Source organism: Hemitrygon akajei, chromosome 10, assembly GCF_048418815.1.
Source record: "Hemitrygon akajei chromosome 10, sHemAka1.3, whole genome shotgun sequence".
Taxonomy (NCBI): Eukaryota; Metazoa; Chordata; class Chondrichthyes; order Myliobatiformes; family Dasyatidae; genus Hemitrygon; species Hemitrygon akajei.
Window position 1 is genome coordinate 156,972,022 of NC_133133.1, and position 24,742 is coordinate 156,996,763.

A 24,742-nucleotide genomic window follows, 5' to 3' on the forward strand; every position below is an offset into this window, starting at 1 on the left:
GGATAAATGAAATCAAAATCAATTTTGAATCATGGCCTGAGAGTGCTGTTCAACTCTCCTGGTTTCAGATTTAATGGATGAGATGGAAAGGAAAATTAAAATGGTGATGATTGCAATGGGCAAAATGAGCCTTAAACTTAAAGTGATTATAGCTTTCAAGGTTTAATAATTGAGGCATTATGTGCTGAATTGTTGAAGAACAAAGGGCTAATCACACCACAGAGAGAGTGTACTCCAGGTCCTCAAAACAAATAATGGTAGAAGGGAAAAAGACATGTTGGCACATTTTTGAGTTGTTATTTTAGTAAAAATTGATAAAATAATATGAGGGGATTTCCGCAATCTTCCCATTGTTTGGAAAATAAAGATGGAAATAGTAGAGAAAGTAGAGATGTGTGGTGTAAAGTTTATTGACTGGTTGTATCACTGCCTAGTATGGAAACACCAATATTCTTGAATGGAAAATTCTAGAAAAAGTAGTAGATACAGTCCAGTCTATCATGGGTAAAGCTCTACTCACCACTGAACACATCTAAATAGATCTCTGTTGCATAATCCATTATCAAGACCCCTACTTCCCAGGCCATATTCTCTTCTCGCTGCTGCCATAAGGAAGGTGGTACAGGAGCCTTAGGAGCCACACCACTAGTTTCAAGAACAGTTATTATTCATCAACCATTAGGATCTTGAGCCAGAGGGAACAATTTCACTCACCTGCACTCACTCCCATCACTGAACGCACAACCAACAGACTTACTTTCAGGGACTCTTCATCTCACATTCTCAATATTATTGCTAACTTATTATATTTTTCTCTTTTATATTCGCAGAGTTGGTTGTCCTTTGCACATTGTCTGTGCTTTAGGGGGTGCTGTCTTTCTTTGATTCTACCGGGTTTCTTGTACTTACTGTGTATGCCTGCAAGAAGACAAAACTCAGGGTTGTCTATGGTGACATGTATGTACTTTGATAATAAATCTACTTTGAAGTTTGAACTTTGAACTGTGCTTTCATTAGGCAGTCAAATTAAAGAGCCATCATGGAACAGCACAAAGTTTAAATCAGAAAATATACATTACAAAACTGAAATCAATGCCAAATGGAAATAAAAAGTGAAATACATATGGATTAACAGGGAGCGATAAGAGAGGAACAGAAACAATGCAAACATTTGAAATTGATGATGGATGCTGCTTTTCTGTGGTACTGTTCTTTGTAGATGTGCCCAATAGTGGGGAGTGCTTTTGCAATGAGGAGCTGGGCTGTATCCACCACTTCTTGTTGGCTTTTCTGGTCTAATGCATTGGTGTTGCCATACCAGACAGTGATGCAACTATTCACGGTGCATCTATAGAAGTTTGTCAGAGCTGTAGATGACATATTGAATCTGTATCAGCTTTTAAAGAAGTAGAGGCACTGCTTGCTTTCTTTGAAATGACTAGTCCCAGGACAAATCCCCTGATATGATAACGCCCAAGAATTTAAAGTTACTGATCCTCTGCACTTCTGACCCGCTAATGAGTATTGTGACTGTTATTGAAGTTACCAGAGGCACATTGAAGCGGGTGATATCGAAGTCTTTATTCATCACTACAAGCAGGCATTTTTCTGGAGATCCTCTAGAAAGAGTCTTTCAAACTCAGAGGTACATTACACTTTTATACCCTAAAGTTCAAAGGTAACAGTATGTGATCTAATATAATTTCAATAGTTACAATAACTTCATTTACTTCAATATTTTGGTTGACAATGCTTTCTTTGAATTGCATATCTATAATGGAAGGTACCTCTGAATGTTCAAATACACCTGTTGGGACAAACTAATTTATGCAGATATTCTGAAAACATCTGAAGACAAAGAGCTAGATGACCAAAATTGGGGTTTGTGTGAGCTAACTGGTCTGCAGGCTTCCTTGAACTGGTTTACAATGGTGCAAATTACTTAGGCTACATCTGCACTAGACTGGATACTTTTGAAAACGCCGGTTTTGCGTAAAAACGATAGGCGACCACACTATGCATTAAAACAAATATCTCTATCCACATTGAAACGGAGATTTCGGCGAATCTCCTCCTACTGTGCATGCGCAGGACACATCTACCGAAAACAAGCGACATGTTTGGTGTCGAATCTCGCCATAAAAGTGCGCGTTTGTGTAGTTACAGACTAGAAAAACTTATAACGACGGACAGCTGTTGGCTTTCACGCAGGAGAACTTAAAAGTAAAACTGAAGAGAAAAAGCTTCGGCTACGGATTTATCCGGTGTAGTGTGGACGTAGCCTTAAATCCTTACTAAATTAAGTATGTACGCACAACGGAGGACATTCTGCAGCGGTATAGTGACGTTTTCAGGGACGAGCTGGGCACACTGAAGGGTGTGACCGTGAAACTCAATGTTGACCCTGAGGCCACACCACGTTTTTTTAAGCCCAGGTCAGTGACCTATGCCATGAAAGGCAAAGTCGAGGTGGAGCTGGTACGTTTACAGGGGCTGGGCATCATTGAGCCCGTCCAGTTTTCAAGGTGGGCGGCTCCTGTTGTTCCAGTTTTGAAGGCAGATAAAATGGTGAGGATATGTGGGGACTACAAGCTTACGGGGAATCAGGTCTCTAAGCTGGAGGAGTACCCATTGCCATGGGTGGATGACCTGTTTGTGACCCTGTCAGGGGGTAAGCTGTTCACAAAGCTGGACATGAGCCACGCCTACCAACAGGTGTTGCTCGACGAGGATAAATCCTGACGAAGGGTCTCGGCCCGAAACGTTGACTGCTCATTTCGGGATGCTGCCCGACCTGCTGAGTTCATCCAGCTTGTTTGTACGTGTGTGCCTTAAACCCTTAGTTGCCTGACGTGATGCAGGTCTTAACATTTCACTGATGCATATGCAAACATCTCAATGGCACCATTTTGCAAACCATAACTTTTGGTCTGTGGGCCAACCTGTGCTTTTAACTTCAATTTACTGCTCACAATTTACTGAAATGCCATGGGCTCTTACCTTGTTAAGCAGCCTCATGTGCAGCACCTTGTCAAAAGCCTTTCTGAAAATCCAAGGAAACAACATCCACTGACTCTCCTTTGTCTACCCTGCTTGTAATTTCCTCAAAGAATTCCAAAAGAATTATCAGGCAAGATTTCCCCTTAAGGAAACCATGCTGACATTGGCCCATTTTGTCATGTGCCTCCAAGTACGCCAAAACCTTATCCTTAATGATAGACCCCAACATCTTCCTGACCACTGAAGTCAGGCTAACTGCCCTATAATTTCCTATGTGCAAGCTTTCTGTAGCATTAATCCTCTGTACTTTACTCTCTGTATACTCATGACTGTGTCACCACCCACAGCTCCAATCTGCTAATTAAATTTGTTGATGATACTACATTCATTGACCTTATCTCAAATAATAATGAGGCGGCCTACAGAGAAGACATCATCACCCTGACACAGTGCTGTCATGAAAACAACTTCTCCCTCAATGTCGCAAAAACAAAGGAGCTGGTTGTGGACTACAGGAGGAATAGAGACAGACTAACCCCTATTGACATCAATAAATACGGGGTTGAGAGCGTAAACAGCTTTAAGTTCCTTGGCATATACATCACCGAGGATCTCACATAGTCTGTACATACCAGCTGGGTGGTGAAAAAAACTCAGCAGCGCCTCTTTCACCTCAGACGGTTGAGGAAGTTTGGCATGAGTCCCCAGATCATAAGAACTTTCTACAGGGGCACAATTGAGAGCATCCTGACTGGCTGCATCACTGCCTGGTATGGGAACTGTACCTCCCTCAATTGCAGGACTCTGCAGAGATGGTGCTGACAGCCCAATGCATCTGTAGATGTGAACTTCTACATGTGGCAGTTACAGAGACACGTGTGTAAAAAGGGTCCGAAGGATCATCAGGGACCTGAGTCACCCTGGCCGCAAACTGTTCCAGCTGCTACCATCCAGAAAATTGTACCGCCACATTAAAGCCAGGACCAGCTTCTTCCACCAGGCCATCAGACTGATTAGTTCACACTGATACAATTGTATTTCTATGCTATATTGACTGTTTTGTTGTACATACTATTTATTACAAATTACTATAAATTGCACATTGTACATTTAGATGGAGATGTAATGTAAAGATTTTTACTCCTTGCGTATGTGTAGCATGTAAGAAGTAAAGTCAATTCAAATTCAAATCAAGGTTCTATCTGAACTGAAGGTTTCAGTACATTCATTAGCCAAAGCAGCTATTAACTTTTTATTATTTTAACCATGCATTTAAAAAAAATTTGTATCTGCACAAACATTTTAGACATCTGATGTAAATATTTTTCGTGTAATTTTTAATTACAAACTGGATAAAGAATTAACAAGTTCTTAGCTAATTATGAAATTTTCATTGGGTTGTGAATGGGATTCCAGAGCACATAATGGGGAAACCATGCATTTGATTTTATAAAAATAAATTTATTATATCAATAAATTAAAACACATTTCATATTTGAGGTTATCTTGAACTTCACCATAGGAAAATAAAAGAAAATCAAGTGGAACAGTTGATGGCAAGAGCTACTTTGAGCTTTTCACAAATCCGTTAGCAATGAACCACAGCAAGGACTGGCTAATGTTTGTGAGAGTGCAACCAACCTATCTCTTCAGTGTAGAAGATAGGCATTGTGAAACTAAGCCAAGGAATGATAAGGAGCTACCAATTGTCCCATGATATTTTTGTCATAAATATTGTTGTTAGCCACCTAAGCATACTTTGCAGAAAGAACTAGATTCACAGCTGGGCATTGCTGTTTTCAGGCAAGATGTCAGGAAGATATGGAAAGTTGGACTTTAGGATTTGGGCATTGCTTCAGGACAAGGGTTTAGGCATTTAGCACTGAGATGCAGAGACTTTTCTGTACTCAGTGTAGTGAATCTTTGGAATTCTCTATAAACAAAACAGATCAATATAGTACTTGTGGACATTAAAGGAATCCTGGAATATGGGGCCGTGCTGAAAAAAGACCGAGGTGGAAAATCAGCTATGACCTTAATGTGTGGCAGAGTAGACACAAAGGGTTAGGTGGCCAATTCTTGCTCCTGTCTTTAATGTTATTTTCTAAATAGCACAATATTTGTTAAATATAAAGTCCAGTATCTGGAAATAAAATTAATCCTTACGTTAAGGTTTAAGAATAGTTAAAGTTCACTGATATTGCATCAATTCGCAAGATTTTGTTTCATATCGTTTATACCCATTTTAAGGGAAAGTCATAATCCTAAATGAACTTTTAAGAGTATGGCTTTCCTTCTTAGAGCCATACTGGCTGCCTGAACAAAAACAAAATTTATTCAAATATTAAAGAAGTAAACAGCAGAAATTATGGAAATTACAGGTTTAATGGTATATTGATTTAATTTTATTGCAAATAATATACAAAGCAGTGACTGATTCAGCCAAACTTATTGCAATTTTAAGTGATTATACTCTTACTCAGATAGTTACCATAACACTGTAACTTAATACGTGATTTATGGCTATCCATTTTTGTTTGATTCAGTGTTTTTTTACATGGAACAACTTGAGTAGTTTTATATTTCTGAAATCCTGCTATTCTGAGATCATGTACTTGTTCCATTATTATTGGATTCTTTCTCTTTTTAAGGAAGATTCTGTTTCACTGACATTTAAATCTTAAATCCATCACTGCGTGAAGAATGCACTTGATCAGTTTCACATAATTTTCATTTGCTTGTTGTTATTGAAGCTGTCATATAAATTTAATGGCATACTATAAAGTGTTTTGTTGAATAGCATGGCGATGTTTAATAATTTTCTCTGATTTTAAACAGATGGTATTGTTTAATTCTGTGCAGAACAGAAGGCTCCAAGAATTGTTGCCACAGAGTATTAGATTCCCACCTGGGGTCTTGAGTGTTATATTCTCAACCAACTTGAATGTGGGGCAGTCTTCAGTGGGTGAATATCATTAATTCTCAGGAGAATTGATAGATTAAATGCTTTGTGTCACTACACTTCATGGCATGGAAAATAAAAAACTGACTAGAATCAGTTCCACACTGCAGTACTGCACCATCTCTTGGCCAGAAATGGAGAAGCATTAGTGAAAGCCTTGGAGCAACAGGCCCATCTGATAGCTCGTTTCTCCCAAATGATATGAAAAAATGTGTTGGAGCGCAAAATGCCATATGAAAGAGGAAACGTAGATCATTGCGTCATCTGCTGAGGATGTAAGTGTGTACCTTTATGTACATGAGTATACTTTTATAGCCCCATTTTTAGCGGGTGCTCATAAATCTAGTCATAGTTTAGTTCATCTCTACACATCACTGATGGTCCGGGAGTTGGATTTTTAGCCAATCCAATGATTAAAAGACCTGCAGTATAAACATCTATCTGTTATTCCAGAAAATCTTAAAAAAGAATAGGAATTGAGTGAAGGCTGTGGAGTTAAAATCTATGTTTTATTTAAAGTTGTGGTTTTGTTATTTATTTAGTTTTACAAGTCTACTTGATTGAAAGGCAATGCTTGAAATTCAAGTATCTTTTCTGAATATCAGTTAATTGTTCAAATTTGTTTCAGCCAATAGTTTGTGAAATGAGAAATGCTGTAGGTCTAAATATAAAGTGTAAAATAAGTTTTTAAGGCTCTTGTGTTAATCATCACCCATAGTCTGAAAAATGGCAACATTGAAATACAAATGGTTTGAAAAAGTAAATGTGTTTCTTTACCAAACTTAGTTACAACACCTTATTTTAAAATAAAAATACCTGCACATAATGAAGGCTATTTTGCTTATGTTAATTTTGAAGAATTCTATACTCCCCTCTCCCCAGTGCTGTAGCCAGTTGCTTCATTAATGGTCATAAGGATTTTATCTTCAGCACTCTTCCTGAAAGTCTATTAAAGAAAATGTTCATTCACTGTGTGCAAAGTAGCACCTTCTGGTATCGATACTGGTGCTCTTTTTCTGGTTTGAACTTGACCTTTTCTGCAAGTTAATTAGTATTAGTAAGAACCTCACCTCTTGCTAGTTTGCTATGCTTTTAACAGACCAGAACTGAACAATATGCTTAAGGTAGGTCTGACCAGGTTACAGCAAAGTCCAATCATAACTTTATCATTCTGGTATTCTGTTCTCTGTTCTCTAGAGTCTAGCTATTCAGTCCAGAATTCTGTTAGCTTTCTTAATAGTGAACTGTGTTGCCTATCAGTTTCAGAGTTAAATGAGTCAAACTTCCTCGAGTTTCTCAGATTCAGATTCATTTATTTATCACATGTACATCAAAACATACAGTTCAATGCACCATTTGTGTTAACAACCAGCACAACCTAAAGATGCTGAGCATGGTGAAACTGGTATCCTGAGCTGCATATGTTTCAATGCAAGAAGGATCAAAGGAAAAGCAGATGACATTGCTGAAGATGAGGTAACACACACAAAGTGCTGGAGGAACTGAGCAGGCCAGGCAGAATCTATGGAAAAGTGTACAGTCGATGCTTCCTCCCTGCACCTTCTTACTCTGACTCCTCATCTTTTTTCCTGCAGTCCTGAGGAAGAGTCTCGACCTAAAATCTTGACTGTACCTCTTTCTATAGATGCTGCCTGGTCTGCTGAGTTCCTCCAGCATTTTGTGTGGGTTGGTTTGATTTCCAGCATCTGCAGATTTTCTCTTCTTTGTGAAACTGAGGAAACTGGTTTACAAACAAGCAATGTATAGTGACGAGAGGCTGTTGATAGGCAAAATTGCAGACAACAGGATGAGTTGCAATGTAAAAGGTGGACGAAATTGAAAAGGGTGAATACAGGACTGCATGTTTCATATTGGATGTGCGCAGTATACAGAATAAGGTCGATGAACTTGTAGCACAGTTGCAGATTGGCAGGTATGATGTTGTGGACATCACTGTATCACGGCTGAAAGAAGACTATAGCTGGGAGCTTACTGTCCAAAGAAACACATTGTTTTGAAAGGACAGGCAGGAAGGCAGAGGGGGCAGTGTTGCTCTGTTGGTAAAAAATGAAATCAAATCATTAGAAAGAGCTGACAGAGGGTCGGAAGATGTTGAATCATTGTGAATAGAGCTAAGGAACTACAAGAGTAAAAAGGCTCTGACGGGAGTTGTAAACAGACCCCCAAACACTAGCAAGGTTATGGTCTACAAATTACAACAGGAGATAGAAAATGCATGCCAAAAGGGTAATGTTACAATAGTCATGGGAGATTACAATATGCAGGTAGATTGGGAAAATCAGGTTGGTGTTAGATTCCAGGAGGGAGGAATATCTAGAGTGCCTACAAGATGGCTTTTTAGAGCAGCTCATGGTTGAGCCCACTACAGGATCAGCTATTCCAGACTGGGTGTTGTGCAATGAACCAGAATTGATTAGAGTGCATAAGGTAAAAGAACCATTTGGGGAAAGTGGATCAAATTCACCCTGAAATTTGAGAAGAAGAAGCTAAATGAGATGTATCAGTATTATAGTGGTGAAAAGGGAAATACAGAGGCACGAGAGAGGAGCTGGCCAGAATTGATTGGAAAAGAATACTGGTAGGGATGACAGCAGAACAGCAATGGCTGGAATTTCTGGAAGCAATTCGGAAGGCACAGGATGTATACATCCCAAAGAGGAAGAAGTGTTCTAAAGGCAAGATGACACAACTGTGGTTAACAAGAGAAGTCAAAACCAGCAGAAAAGCCAAAGGGAGGCATATAATAGAGCAAAAATTAGTGGGAAATTAGATTGGGAAGGTTTTACAAAGCAACAGAAAGCAACTAAAAAAAGTCATGAAGAAGGTAAAAATAGAATACGAAAGTAAGCTAGCCAATAATATTAAAAAGGATACCAAAAGTTTCTTCAGATACATGGAGTGTAAAAGAGAGGCTGGAGTGGATATTGGAATGCTGGTAAATGATGCTGGAGATGTGGTAATGGGGATCAAAGAAATGGTGGGTGAAATGAATAAGTATTTTGCATCAGTCTTCACTATGGAAGATACTAGCAGAATGGTGGAAGTTCCAGATGTCAGAGGCCATGACGTGTGCGAAGTTACCATAACTAGAGAGAAGATTCTTGGGAAACTGAAGGTTTGAAGGTAGATAAGTCACCTGGACCAGATGGTGTACTCCCCAGGGTTCTGAAAGAGGTGGGTGGCTGAAGAGATTGTGGAGGCTCTTCCAAAAATCACTAGATTCTGGAATGGTTCCAGAAGACTGGAAAACTGCAGATGTCACTCCATTCTTCGAGAAGGGAGAGGGGCAGAAGAAAGGAAACTACAGGCCAGTTAGTCTGATCTCAGTAGTTAGGAAGTTGTTGAAGTTGATTGTCTCAGGGTACTTGGAGGTACATGATAAAATAGGCCATGGTTTCTGCAAGGGAAAACTTTGCCTGAAAAGTCTGTTGGAATTCTTTGAGGGACTAACAAGCAGGATAGACAAAGGAGAATCAGTTGATGTTCTGTACTTGGATTTTCAGAAGGCCTTTGACAGGGTGCCTCACATGAAGCTGTTTAACAAGCTAGGAGCCCTGGATATTACAGGAAAGATTCTAGCATGGATAAAGCAGTGACTGATTGGCAGGAGCAAAAGAGAGGGAATAAAAGGAGCCTTTTCTGGTTGGCTGCCGGTGATTAGTGGTGATCCGCAGGTGTTCGTGTTGGGACTGATTCTTTTTACATTATATGTCAGTGTTTTAGATAATGGAATTAATGGCTTTGTTGCAAAGTTTGCAGATGATATGAAGATAGGTGGAGGGGCTGGTAGTTTTGAGGAAGTAGAGAGGCTACAGAAGGACTTAGATTAGGAGAATAAGCAAAGAAATGGCAGATGGAATACAGTGTCGGGAAGAGCACAGCCATACACTTTGGTAGAAGAAGTGAAAGCATTGACTATTTTCTAAGTGGGGAAAAAATACAAAAAAACGGAGGTGCAAATGCACCTGGGAGTCCTTGTGCCGTGTTTGCTAAATGTTAATTTGCAGGGTGAGTCTGTGGTGAAGGAGGCAAATGCAATGTTAGCATTCATTTTAGGAAGTCTGGAACATAAAAGCAAGGATGTAATGTTGAAACTTTACAAAGCATTGGTGAGGCCTCACTTGGTATACTGTTAGCCCCTTATCTTCGAAAAGATGTGCTGAAACTGAAGAGGGTTCAAAGGAGGTTCATGAAAATGTTTCCAAGATTGAATGGCTTGACATACGAAGAGCATTTGATAACTCTGTGTCCGTATTTACTAGAATTCAGAAAACTCGATGGGCCAAATGGTCTAATTCTGCTCCTATATCTTAAGTACTGGGGGCAGCCCAGAAGTATCAGCACAAATTCTAATGACAACATTGCATGGCCAGTATACTCAGTAGAAAAGCACAGAACACAACAAGCAACAAAACAACAGCAAAACAAGCCCCTTTCCTCCCTTTCACTCAACTAACCACCTACTTCCCACAGAGACCTTCAGTGGAATTGTGGACAATGGACCTCCAACTTCCCCCACATAACCCTGCGATTTGACCGTTGGGTCTCGACTACTGGAGATCTGATCAACCTTTTGGTTTGAATCTTTCAAGTTTAGCTAAAGCTTCTTTAGTGATCATTGTTTCTATTGTCTACATTCATTTTTCTCAGCTATTGATTGGACAGCTTAGCTTTAATTTGTGGGGAGTTGTCATTTCAGGATTACAGAAGAGGTGGTGTTTGCTGTCTTTAGGCATATTATTCCTTGGGAAAGACAAGGTGTTCCCTTCGATCTTTTGGGAGGCTAGTGCGGCAATTGAAGGGGCCCTAGCAAAAGTATTTAAAATGTCCTTAGCCAAGAGTGAGGCACCAGAGGACTGAAAGATGGCTACAGATATATTAAGAGCAAAAGGATAACATTGGACAAAATTGATCCACTTAAGAAGCCAGAGAGTGGTACTAGACGGTTGCCTCTCTGACTGGGGGCCTGTGACTAATAGTATACTGCAGGGATCAGTGTTGGATCTGTTGATCTTTGCCATCTATATTAATGATCTGGATGATAATGTGATTAACTGGATGAGCAGATTTGTGGATGATATGAAGACAAGGATACCTATCAAAGCTTGAAGCAGGATATGGACCAGCTTAGAAATAGACTGAAAGATGGCAGATGGAATTTAATGCAGGCAAGTGTGAGTTGTTGCACTTTGGCATAAAAACCAGGGTAGGGCATACACAGTGAACGATGGAGTACTGAGGAGTGTGGTAGAACAAGGGATCTGGGAATACTAAATCACAATTCCTTGAAAGTGACATCACAGGTAGATAGGGTCAAAAAAGGATGCTTTTGGCACATTGATCTTCATAAATCAAAGTACAGGAGTTGGAATGTTATGCTGAAATTGTGTAAGGCATTGCTGAGACCAAATTTGGAGTATTGCATCTAGTTCTTGTTAACTACTTACAGGAGGATCTGAGTTATACAGAAAGGTTGAATAGGTTAGGACATTATTACCTGGAGCACAAGAAAATGAGGGTAGATTTGACCATAAGATTATAAGACATAGGAGCAGAATAAGGCCATTTGGCTCATTGAGCCCACTCCACTATTCCATCATGGCTGATTTATTATCTCTCTCAGTTCTATTCTCTTACCTCCTCTCCTTAACCTTTGACACCCTTACTAATCATAAATACTTTGTGGAGATTTGTGATATATATGATTATATGATGTATATGTACAATGTCTGAAATACATCTTATGGAAATGTTTGTTTGATGAACTTCAATAAAAAAAATTACCAAAAAAAACCTACCAACCACCACTATAAATACATCCAGTGACTTGGCCTCTACAGCTGACTATGGCAATGAATTACACAGATTCACCACCCTCTGGCCAAAGATATTACTCCTCATCTCTATTCTAAAAAGACACCCTTCTGCCCTCTGGTCCAAGAATCCACTGCGAAAGCGAACAGCCTCTACATGACAACTCTTTCTAGGTTTTTCAGTGTTATTGAAAGAGGTTAAGTGGGATCCGAGATCAGCCATGATGGAATGGTGGAGCAGGCTCGAGGACTGAATGCCCCAATTCTGCTCCTATATCTTATAGTCTTATATTCGATGTTGCAATGAAATCCACTCTCATTCTTCTGAACTCCAGGGAATATGGGCACAGAGCAATCAAATCCTCCCCATACATTAACCCTTTTATTCTCAGCATCATTCTTGTGATCTTCCCTTTGGACCATTTGCAATACCAGCCCATCCTTTCATAGATAAAACTGCTCACAGCACTCCCAAGTGTGATCTGATCAATGCTTCAGCATTACTTCCTTGCTTTTAAACTCTAGTCCTCTCAAAATGAATGCTAACATGGCATTGCCTTCCTTACTGCAGACTCAACTTGGATGTTAACATTTAGGGAATCCAATATGAGGACTTCCAAGTCCCTTTGCACCTCTGCTTCCGAATTTTCTCCGTTTGGAAAATTTGATAACGACAATAGAAAATTGTAAGGGTTATAAGTAGGGGAAATGCAAGGAGATATTTTTTCCCACTGAGAATGTGGACTAGAACTAAAAGTAAGGATGAAAAATAAAATATGTAAGGTGAACCAGAGGAGGAGCTTCTTCACTTGGAGGGTTGAACAAGTGTGGAATACGCTGTCAGTGGAATTGGTGGATGGATGTTTGACTGCAATATATAAGCGATGTTCAGATAAGTACATGGATGACAGGGGTATGGAGGGTATGGTCCAGGTGTGGTTCAAAGGGACTGGGAAGAACAACAATTCAGCACAGACTAGATGGGCCAAAAGCCTATTTCTGTGCTCTAGTGCTCTATGACTCTACTTTTGTTATCTTAATATTTTTAATTCTTCCCAAGCAAACGTCTGGATGAACTCAGCAGCTCAGTCTGCACCTGTGGAGGAAGAGGGATGGCTAGCATTTGGGTCAAGACCCTGCTTAGGACAGAGGTTGTAGAAGGGGGCTAGCCAGTATAAATAGATGAGAAGGAGGAGTGTGGCATGGGCTGGCAGGTGACAGGTGGAACAAACGGGGTGGGGTGAATGATGAAGCCAGGTGGGTTCCATCATCTCATATTTCTGCTCCTTTGCCTTAATTTGATGTTGGGTTCACCACTCATGTTTTTTCTCTTTGTTCAGGCTTTGCAAGATTCACTGCTTGGCCAGCTCATTCCAAAATGAACAGTTATCCAATTAGCTTCATAGAAGGTTCCAGAAGCTTTCTGGGGTGCACCATGTTTTTCTCATTTTGAAATTATGCCTCAAAAAGGAAAGGAAAATCAGCGTATCAATATTTATCATCCTACTTAGCTGTTTGTACTATTTCAGAGCAGCTTTCTTCATTTCTACAGCTCCTCCACATTTGCCACTCAGCCAAATTTAACCAATTGGATTCATTTCTGCAAATTGGGCTTTTATACATCACCGTGAAATTATCTATCAAACTTTGCCATAAATCCTCATAGATTTTGGATCAATCAATAAATTTCCTGCAGAAATCTCTTTAGAGTCCCAGTACGTTACATTGTATGAATTAGTAAGGTTAATTTATGCCGTAACTTTCATAACAAAGTCTCTCAACAAATGCCGCATGGACTGCTACTGGATTACTATCCTAAAATTGCTACTCAGTGTTATGCCTCATCGAAAGTCATTATTTCATGTGGAATTGAAGTAACATTAGTAAGTGTGTAGGTTTGTCTGTTTAATTGCTCTTTCTGAATAGAGGCATTATATCAGCCGGTTCCCATTCCACTTATACCATATCAATAATGACTTCATAATAATTAGTGGTACATAACAACATCTTTCCTTGTCTCTCTGAACATTCCAAGAATTCATTTGTTTTAATCTCTTTCTGTTTAGGACTAAATCTATGTTGAGATTTTACTCTCATACTCAATTTTGGGAGAGAACATATTGTTTAGATCTTTCCTTGAAAATACTTTAATATTACTTATTGTTCTTATTCCAGTTTCAAGCCTATTTGGACCTTTTAATGTCCTGATTACACCATGCACCATTTTATGACTAAATTATGTAATCAAAGGTGCCTCTAAACCCTTTAATACACTTTTAATCTGCAAATTCCATTCCATTAATATGGATGATATATATTGGGAATGTTTGCATTTTTGCTAAAGAAATTTGGCATGTCCCCTTTATGCTCAACAATTTTTATTACTGTACCACAGAGAGCATCCTATCTGGATATATCACATTTGGAATGGTATCTGCTCTGCACGTGACCACAAGAAACTGCCGAGAGTTGTTTACACATGAATGCTATCTACACTTTCTGCCACCTCAGAAAAGCAGTCAGCCTAATCCAAGACTCTACCCATTCCAGATATTCTCCCTTCTCCCTCCTCCCAAATCTATTGATATCTTTTGAGGACTCCTTGGTTCGTTGAGCCCTATTGTTTAACATTTTCTCTTTCAGCACCATTATGTGTCAGGCTAGACTCAATGGAAGTACTCCAGATCTGCAATAGTTATATTATGAGTTCAAGCACCACTCCAGAAAATGTAACCAATATTCTAGGCAGGCATATATCAGTACAGTCAGCTTTAGTTAAACCAAGACTTTATCTGCTCTTTCAAGTGAAGTCTAAAAGGCATCTGTTAGATGAACAGTGGAAATTTCTGTTTTTTGCCTGGCTCCACATCAATTTTTAAAGATAATTAATCTCACTTTATAAAATGAGCCAATTCCATTGCATAAGATTTTGATAAATTATGAATGCATGAAAATTTTAAGATGAATGTTTTAGTCCATTATTACCTTATCTTTGACAGTGACCAGTGAAATTTCTGCCCAGCTTTATATATTATCTCTTGAGATTTTCATATCTCTGACTTTGTCCAAAACCAGTAGATATACCTGTATAAATATAGTGTGATCAGCAAATGTTAAAACGATGCTCTACTAAGTTAGCGTTCTGCTTCCATAAAAATACTACCAGCAGCACAAGTCCAAAGAGACTAATTTTGATCAATGAATTATGCAGAAAAAAACTCCCAACATGTATCTGTTTTTCTGCAGAACTAACTTGAATATGTGCATCAAGAGACAGGTTACTAGACTTTTGCAAAAGCCTTCTGAGTTTCTGCTAATGTGATATCATTGACTGCTTTGAAATCAATAGTTGAAGTTTAGTACTTGCCGAAATTGTGTTACCATTTTGATGTGCAGAGATCCAGTTTATTTCAGAATCATTTTCATGTGAAATTTATTCTCATGTCTGAGGCTCCTCAGTTTGACTGAGTAAACATGTAGCAAACACTAGAAATAACTAATTTAGGGACAGTTAGGGACTATAATTCATTTCCTGTGTTGTAGTATAATGGGCACAGAGGGGGTGGAAAATCAGGAACATTTCCATGAAATTTGCATTTTAATGCTCTGCCTAAGTTTTTCCATTGGCATTGCAGTGGGGAAGCAGGAACTTCATGCTGCTTCATGATATGAGTTTCTGTAGAGGTTTTAACTTTATTTATGTTACCCATAATTTCTGATGTGCAGTAATACTGGTGTAAAGTCACCTCTGTGCACTTGTCAAACCAGGTGTCTAAAACTCCCCTAAAGGTGCACAAAAGAAGTGTATTTGCTGGCAAGATTTCTTTGGTGTTGCAAAACGTGATTTATGTGGCTTTTTTTTTGTCTTGTTTTTCTTAGTACATTAGTTATTGGATTTTTATCTTTAAGGCCTAGCATTTTTAGCCTCTTTGGTTTAAAAAAAAGAAATTCTCATGCAGCATATTTGGAAAACAGAACATTAGGAAAGCTGCAGGCCCTGATGGTGCCTTACCTGGTGCTTTGGACCAGCTAGCACTTATCTTCACTGAGATATTAAATGGCTCCCTGCAATTATGCAAGGTTCTGGAGTTGCAGTTGCTACAGTTGTTCAAGTTCCCAAGAAAGGCAAGATCACTGATTATAGGCTAGTCACTGATTTCAGTAGTTACAAAACTTTTGAATGTTTGTTGTTGGCCTTCCTTAATTCCATGGCTGATCCTCTTCTTGACCCACTGTAGTTTACCTATAGATCATATTGCTCAGTTGAGGATACAATTACTTGGGCCTTCCTTAACATTCTTCAACATTTGGATTCCCCCAACACCTTTGTGAGGATCTTGTTTGTGGATTTTAGCTCCACCTTCAACGCTGTTGTTCCAGAATTACTAGCTGTACCTGACAATATCTGTCAGTGGATTACAAACTTCCTGACTTTATACAAATCACTGTACTTCCACAGACAAATCCATTAAAATCCTAAAGGTCACAGATGACATGACTATAGTTAGTTTCCTCTCTATTAATGATGTGACTTGCTATCAAAGAGAGGTAGACTGTCTTGCAGCATGGTGTGTTGATAGCAACTTGGAGCTGAATGCTATAAAGGCAAAGTAGAAATTTGAGGATTGACTTCTGCCAACAGCCCCATACTTGCCCCGCTCCCCAGAAGTTAATGGTCAGGTTGTGTCTGTGGTCAAGTCATTCAAATTCCAATACCAAAACATTGATGTGGCACAAGTGTGTTACGCTCATTACTAGGAAAACCCAGCAGGGATTGTTCTTCCTATGCCAACTCAAGGAACTTAACATCTCAGGGTGTATCTTGATGAATTTTGACTCAGCCATCATTGAGAATGTAGCAGCCACCTCTGTCACCATTTAGTTTACCACCACCTCCTCCCTCTCAAAGTCCAAGATGCAGTGAGTGGTTTGCTCAGCAGAGAAGATCATTGGCTGTCAGCTACCAACATTAAAAGACCTGTTCATCGGCAGAGCAAAGAAAAGAGCTGAAAAAATTTACTACTGACTCTACCCATCCTAGCAGTCACCTATTTACCAAATTGCCTCCAGGGAGATACTACAGGTCCATCACCATGTCATCTCCTAGCGGGAGTATTCAAGGACATTTTCAACCTCTCACTGCTACAGGTGTAAGTTCCCACTTGCTTCATAAAGGCAACAATTATACCAGTGCCTAAGAAGAATAATGTGGTCTGCCTTAATGCCTATCATTCGGTAGCACTCATATGGACAGTAATGAAATGCTTTGAGAGGTTGGTTATGACTAGACTGAACTCCTGCCTCAGCAAGGACCTGGACCCATTGCAGTTTGCCTATCGCCACAATAGGTCAATGGCAGACGCAATTTCAATAGCTCTCCACACGGCTTTAGACCACCTGGACAACACAAGCACCACGTACAAACAAGCTGGATGAACTCAGCAGGTCGGGCAGAATCCGTTGAAATGAGCAGTCAGCATTTCAGGCCGAGACCCTTCATCAGGACCTTATGTCCCTCGTCTACTTTTATTGTCTCCTGAGGAATCCATCAACTCCTATCGATGGGGACTTGCTATTTTCTCACTAAATTCCCTAGATTTCACCTGTTCACAACACCTAAAGCACTTTGCTGTATGTCTCCTCTTTGGCATTAGGTCAAATGCTCATTATGCAAGCTGTTGTTTTCTACTTTCAATTAAATCCCAACCTCCACTCATCTTTAAAGTTCATAAAATCCTTACTCCTATCTTTTTATTTTTTAAAAGGTTTTGCGGTTTAGCTTTGATGTCTTGCAGTTACTTGTTCTGCTCCTCATTTTCTATGTTTAGTTATTGTTGTTTCATCTCTTCATATATTGATCACATAGTCTGCTGCATCTCAGCTTTGATTTTTGTCCCTCTAAACACAAACACCTACGTCAGGATGCTGTTCATTGATTATAGCTCAGCATTTAATACCATCATTCCCACAATCCTGATTGAGAAGTTGCAAAACCTGGGTCTCTGTACTTCCTTCTGCAATTGGATCCTCGTCTTCCGGTTAGGAAGTCCACAGCCTGTGTGGATTGGTGATAACATATCCTCCTCGCTGACGATCAACACTGGCGCACCTCAGGGGTGTGTACTTAGCTCACTCTATATACACATGATTGTGTGGCTAGGCAAAGCTCAAATATTATCTACAGATTTGCTGATGATACAATCATTGTTGGTGGAATCTCAGGTGGTGACGGGTGGGCATACAGGAGTGAGATGTGCCAACTACTGGAGTGATGTCGTAGCAACAACCTGGCACTCAACGTCAGTAAGACGAAAGAGCTGATTATGGACTTCAAGAAGGGTAAGATGAAGGAGCACATACCAATCTTCATATAGGGATCAGAAGTGGAGAGAGTGAGCAGCTTCAAGTTCCTAGGTGTCAAGATTTCTGAGGACCTAACCTGGTCCCAACATATTGATGTAGTCATAAAGAAGGCAAGACAGCGGTTATACTTTATTAGGAGTTTGAAGAGATTTGGCATGTCAACAAATACACTCAAAATTTTCTATAGTTGTACTGTGGAGAGCATTCTGACAGACTACATCACTGTCTGGTATGGAGGGGCTACTGCACAGGACTGAAAGAAGCTACAGAAGGTTGTAAATCTTGTCTGCACCATCTTGGGCACTAGCCTACAAAGTACCCATGACATCTTTAGGGAGCGGTGTCTCAGAAAGGCAGCGTCCATTATTAAGGACGTCCAGCACCTAGGGCATGACCTTTTCTCACTGTTACCATCAGGTAGGAGATACAGAAGCCTGAGACACATACTCAGCGATTTAGGAACAGCTTCTTCCCCTCTGCCATCCGATTCCTAAATGGACATTGAACCCTGTTACATTACCTCACTTTTTTAATATACAGTATTTCTGTCTTTACACATTTTTTGAAATCTATTCAATGTATGTAATTGATTTACTTGTTTATTTATTATTATGTTTTATTTATCATTATTATTATTTTTTCTCTCTCTGCTAGATTATGTATTGCATTGAACTGCTGCTGCTAAGTTAACAAGTTTCATGTCGCTTGCCGGTGATAATAAACCTGATTCTGATCTCCAAAGCTTCTTTCCTGTAGTTATCGAGCTTCTCAACAAAACTCACTCGGGGGAATTTCTTTACTCAGAGAGTGGTAGCTGTGTGGAACGAGCTTCCAGTAGAAGAGGTAGAGGCAGGTTCGATATTGTCATTTAAAGTAAAATTGGATAGGTATATGGACAGGAAAGGAATGGAAGGTTATGGGCTGAGTGCGGGTCAGTGGGACTAGGTGAGAGTAAGTGTTTGGCACGGACTAGAAGGGCCGAGATGGCCTGTTTCCATGCTGTAATTGTTATATGGTTATATGGTTATATAGGTGTATTACTCTAACTGCCCCTGCACTACATCTGTTATAGGGGCTTTCCTGCTCTTCTTGCTCTGTTGGCAATTATTGGGTCTGTTCATATGTTTACATTTGCTTAAGTTTGACTATTGATGTTTGTGCATGTGACCGTTCTGCTAGCTGTTGATTGCACTACTGTCTTGTAAATTGTTGGTTGCTATTGAGTTGTCCCTTATGATATTGTCCCATGTTTTCTGTTTGTCACCGAACCATGTTCAATTCTGGTATGTATCACATACTGGCAATAAGGTGATTCTGATTCTGAAAAAAGATAATTAGACAATATCCCATGCATCCACCTACAGCAGCTGCATGTCCATTTAGAAGGTCTGTCATAAGGAGACTATACTTTTAGTTAAGCAGAGGCACGGTTGACTCATCTTTGCATCCCGCAGACTTGATGAAGGTAGATCATTGCCTGAAATTCATTTTGAAACCTGATGATAGCAAGCTCTTACTCTTAGTGACCACAAAACCTACATGAATTTGAAACTGAAATAGAAAATTGTTATGTTAAGCTGGAGTACAAGCTTGAATAACTGCTCCATAAACTCAATTTAAAGCTATAATGTGGGGCAAAAAATTGTGAAATGAGATGAAATTCAGGCATGTAATGTTTATTTTTATCAATAACTTTTGTGTTGGTAATGCTGCATTTTAAGTTCAGCAGTAGAGTGTCATGAATTATAATTTTGCTCAATGCAAAGGAAGTGAATTTCATACTATGTAATCAGTTATGGTATTTGCTTTGATTCACTTGAACTACTTTACCTGAATCTGAAGTTTAAACTTAATTTTTGTATAAGATTTCTTCTGTATAGATTTTAGGACCCTTTGTTGGTCTGGGTAAATAGATTTATCATTATGACTGAACAATGGAGACTTGACAGTGAAATTAGTCTCAGACCGTGAAGAAGAATCGTGATTGCAAATATAGGCTGCAACTCTGGGAATCTTTTGACAGCAGCCTTCAAGGCTGGAGTACAAATGCTGGGTGGTCTTCACATCCATTCTGATCTTAACATTTCATGCTCCATATAGTTCTACATGCAATAAAACTTCTCAGGGTGACTAGTCATTAAAACCTGATGGACTGCACCCAGGAAAATATAATTGTTTATTTGCAGTATTGTTTTATCTCCTTATCCAAGGTTGTATTTCCACAGGTTGGATTCAGCAGGGTGTCTTGTCTTGTTTCACAACAGCTCCTGTTAATCAGATCCATAGGGCTAGTGACAGAATTGGTTTGATGCAGCCTGTCTGCACAAAACACATCATTGAATTCCCACTTTTAATTTCTTTCCCACTCAGTCTTTGTAAAGGCTACTGTTTCATTAATATTCACCCTTGGTGAACTTACCATGTACGGCTTCTCCAGGCATCACTGTTCCCAAACATAGCCATTGTGTCAGCCAACTGACTTCCCCTATAAAATTAGTTCTCTGCTTAAAGTACATTTGTGGAAGGGCAGAAAGTTAAGAAAGGATAGAAGATAATATTGTATGACTGTTTGTGGGATGAAGTTGGACTGTGGCATAACAAAAGCGGGGAAAGCTTTTTAAGAAATTGCTTGGCAGAGTCATTGAATTTTTTCCCCCAGAAATGGTTCAACTCCTTTTGTTAAATTACATCTCTGTTGATAGAACCCAGAATGCATGATTATGTTTAGAACTCAGTTACAATCATGGCTTTGTTATACATGATTGGAGTGAGGATCTGATTATAAGGCTGGAACATCTACTACAATAATGGATCAGATGAGAGGGCAATGTATTGTGCTGTCTCCAACAGTCAGTATTCGGACCTCTCATCCTTTTGATATATGTTGATGACTTGAATACATAAAATGCAATTTTAAAGTTTTACAAATGTTAATAAATTAAGAAATATAGTAAAGCTGTGGAAAATATTTATTGATTTCCAGAGAGCATAGAAAACCTTGTGAAATAGCACATATATCTCAAAGCCAAAGAAGTGTGTAATTTGCATTTTAGTGACTAGAATCAGAGACAAAATTATACAATTTTAAATAAGGTCCAGGAACGAAGATGTTTGGGAGATGCATGTTTTTTAAAGATGTTTAAACAGGTTGAAATAAGCTATTAATGTTTTAAAATAACATGCAATAAATAAGCACCAAGTAGCAAAGGAAAAAGGAGTTATGCTGCACTGATACTGAGGGTCCGAAGTCTCATAGAGAATTAATAAGAAATGCACTTTAATATAAGGGATGAATGTTTGTATGAAAGTTAAAGAAAGCGGAATTGTACTCCTTAGCAGAGTGGTTAGTGATGGAACAAAAATAAGCACGGACTATTTCCATTGGATGGTACTGTATGTTGGTATCTAAAGGACACACATGTAAAGTAATTGGAAGTGATCTAGAAGATGATAAGGAGAATTTTATTTCTGCCAGAAGTTTACCTAATCTGGAATGTGATGGGAACTCACTTGATAACAAATTTCAAAAAAGACTTGGAGAAGTACTTAAGGGGAAAATTGATAAGGCTATGTAATTAAAACCTAGGGGAATGGGGCTAATGTAGATGGTTTGTTCAAAGAGTTATACATCATCCCCTTAGTTATTTCAAATCTATTAATAAAAGTCCACACATTAGGTTTATACTTGTCTTCTGGAATCTTATATAAAAATGAGTTATAAAATATATACGGTCTATTTTCTATCTTGGAATAAAAATGTTGTTTCATATTTGCTGTACATAGAGAATAGTTAGAATTTATACATTGAAGTCTCTACTAAGATAACAATCATGGTATCTGCAGAAGAGAGGCATCAAAAGAGCTAAACTTTCAGGTGATGCTCCAGATGCATATCTCCTATTGAATTTAAAGGAAAGAATTCATTATTTTTATATTATTTGTTCACATTTAGCCAGGGAAATTGACAAAGGTATAAACAATCAACAGGAGATATTAGGAAATTCCAGAGGACATGAGGGACAGGCAGAATGCTTATAAGCTACAAATAAGGGAGTGGAGACAGCATATAAATTGTCTGTACTTACTCAAGAGGCTCTGGAAATTTGACATGTCACCTTTGACCACTCTGAAATGCATTCAGCCTCCTTTCTACTGTTTATTAGATCTCTCTTTACCCTCTGCTCATGCAATCACCATCTTCTCCCCCACAATACTCACCTTCACCAATTTTTATAGATGCACCACAAAAAGCACCTTATCCAGATGCATCACATCTTGGTAAGGAAACTGCTCTGCCCAAGTTAGCACGGAAGTGCAGAGAGCTGTGGACACAACTCAACACATCACAGAAACCAACCTCCCCTCCATGAACTCTGTCTACACTTCTCATTGCTTCGTTAAAGCAGCCAGCATTTTTAAAGACCTCACCCATCACAGACATTTTACGACTATTGAATGATTCCTTCGTATGATAACATGTATTCTTGATCCACAATCTATCTCATTATGGCCTTCCATCTTTTTATCCAGCTGCAGCACTTTATTCTGCACTCTGGTAGTTCACTGCTGTAATGAATTGGACTCCATGAATGTTGTGCATTCAGGTTTTCACTATACCTCACTACACTTGACAACAATAAACCAATTTACAAAATTGGTGTTTGGGGGGTTGAATTGGGCTTGGGGAATGATGAAAGAAGGTGAGTATTGTGGGGGAGAAGATGGTGATTACATGAGCAGAGGGTAAAGAGAGATCTAATAAACAGTAGAAAGGAGGCTGAATGCTATCTTGAGGACCTGGGAGGTTACTGTTTCCAGGAGCTGTAGGAAGAATCTATTAGCTTCTGATTTACTAAGCCCTAGGAGAGCCCCAAAGAAGCAACCATATTTAATTATGCTCTCAGAAGTGCCATATTTAAATATATTAATAATATGTCACGCTTTCCAAGATGGTGCATTTATACTCTTGGTTCCATATTGCCATAAGATGAGTGGCAGATATTTTGGGTTAATTTTCGATTTATAGGACTTCCTTCTCAAATTCTTGCTCCCTGTGTGTTAGTAATGTAATACTGAGGCTAATAATTAGCTTGCTAGGTATAAGGGACATGGATTCAGAGTAATACAGAGCAAAAACTGACTTTTTGACCCAATTTATCCATGCCAACCAAAGTGTCCATTTGCCTGCATTTGGCCTCTGTCCCTTTTAACCAGGGGTTTCCTACTTTTAACCGATGAGTCCATTGACCCCTGGTTGGGAACCCCTGCTCTAAACCTTTCCAATCTATATCCTTATTCAAATATCTTTTAAATATCGATACTCCCTCATCTGCTTTTTCTGGTAGCTTGTTCCATATATTCACACTCCTCTGCATGACAAATTGCCTCTCAGTTCCCTTATAGATCTTTTCCCTCTCACTTAAACTGTAACCTCCCAGCTTTTGGCTTCCTTTTCCTGGGGAAATATTTCATTCTCTTTTATACGATTATCATTATCAATGATGATTACCATTATTCAAAATGTTTTGGAAATTTATTGAGATATTTTATAAATTAACATTGAACATAGTTTTCAATGTAGATCTTTAATTTCATAAGCCTTCTCATTCATACTTCTTACAAATTCCAATATGATTGGAAGCTCAAATACACTACATAACAATATTGCACATTCTGCTCTGTTTCTGAAATTCATTCCAATGAAGTCAAAAGAATGCATTTCAGAGTGGGTAGTACAATGGACTGATACCTCTGTATAGCCCCTTAAAAAACCCACTGGCGAATTTCTATACATAACTCTAATGTGACATCACTACTACATCTTCAAGCGATGGTGAAATCTGACAATTAAATGATTCTGCTGCACATAACCCAAAGTGACACAGATCTATACAGTCTGTGTGCTTTGTCTCTTCATCAACACAGTTGGATCAGTAAATAGTGCTTTTTTCTTAAGATTGTGTGATATTCAGTGAATGTTTCATTTCTAAATTGCTTGAATCTTTCTTATTAACAAATTATGTTATTAAACATAATATTATTAAATGTTATTAAACAACTTTTGGAAGAGTCAGTAATTAAAACTTTTTGGGGAGGGATTACACAGCTAGATGAACTTTAATATGTTTTGCTCCGAAGTAGGAGTAAGGAAAATGGAGAATATGCAGTCAAAATGGCTGATTTGGTTATTATCAGTATGTTGTTTTCAGCAGAAGTATTTACTTTTGTTGTTTGCCTTATATAAATGCACTACTCCTAATATTTAGGAGCCCCATATTATATTACCTGCTGAACTTTGTTTCTTAATTGGATCAAGAACAGTATTTCAGAATTGTACCAATCCATTTGTCGGCAAAGTTCAACTAGAAAGGAAGTTGGAGTTGACCAATATGACAGAATGCACCATAGATTGAAAAGTGAAATAATATTAGTTTAATTATTTTCCCTAAAGTATATGTATATTTTATATGAAATATTTGATCCTTCTAGAAATGTTTTGTTATTGAACAACTAATTATACAGTTTCATATCTTCTTGTACCTATTTAGCTGCCAGTAAGATATCTTGGATTACTATATGTGTG

At 38.7% G+C, this 24,742-nt stretch overlaps 1 protein-coding gene across 10 annotated transcripts in view; it reads left to right on the plus strand.

Moving 5' to 3' along the window:
- Positions 1-24,742, plus strand: part of foxp2 (forkhead box P2) — a 739,530-nt gene that overhangs the window by 318,941 nt on the left and 395,847 nt on the right. Inside the window, exon 1 of one of the 10 annotated variants that reach the window (XM_073059484.1) lies at positions 6,132-6,237. The exons of the other annotated variants lie outside the window; for them this stretch is intronic. The gene's annotated coding sequence lies outside the window, so the exon portion shown is untranslated. Of the gene's footprint in view, positions 1-6,131; positions 6,238-24,742 lie in introns of those variants that run through there. 10 annotated transcript variants of the gene reach the window in all.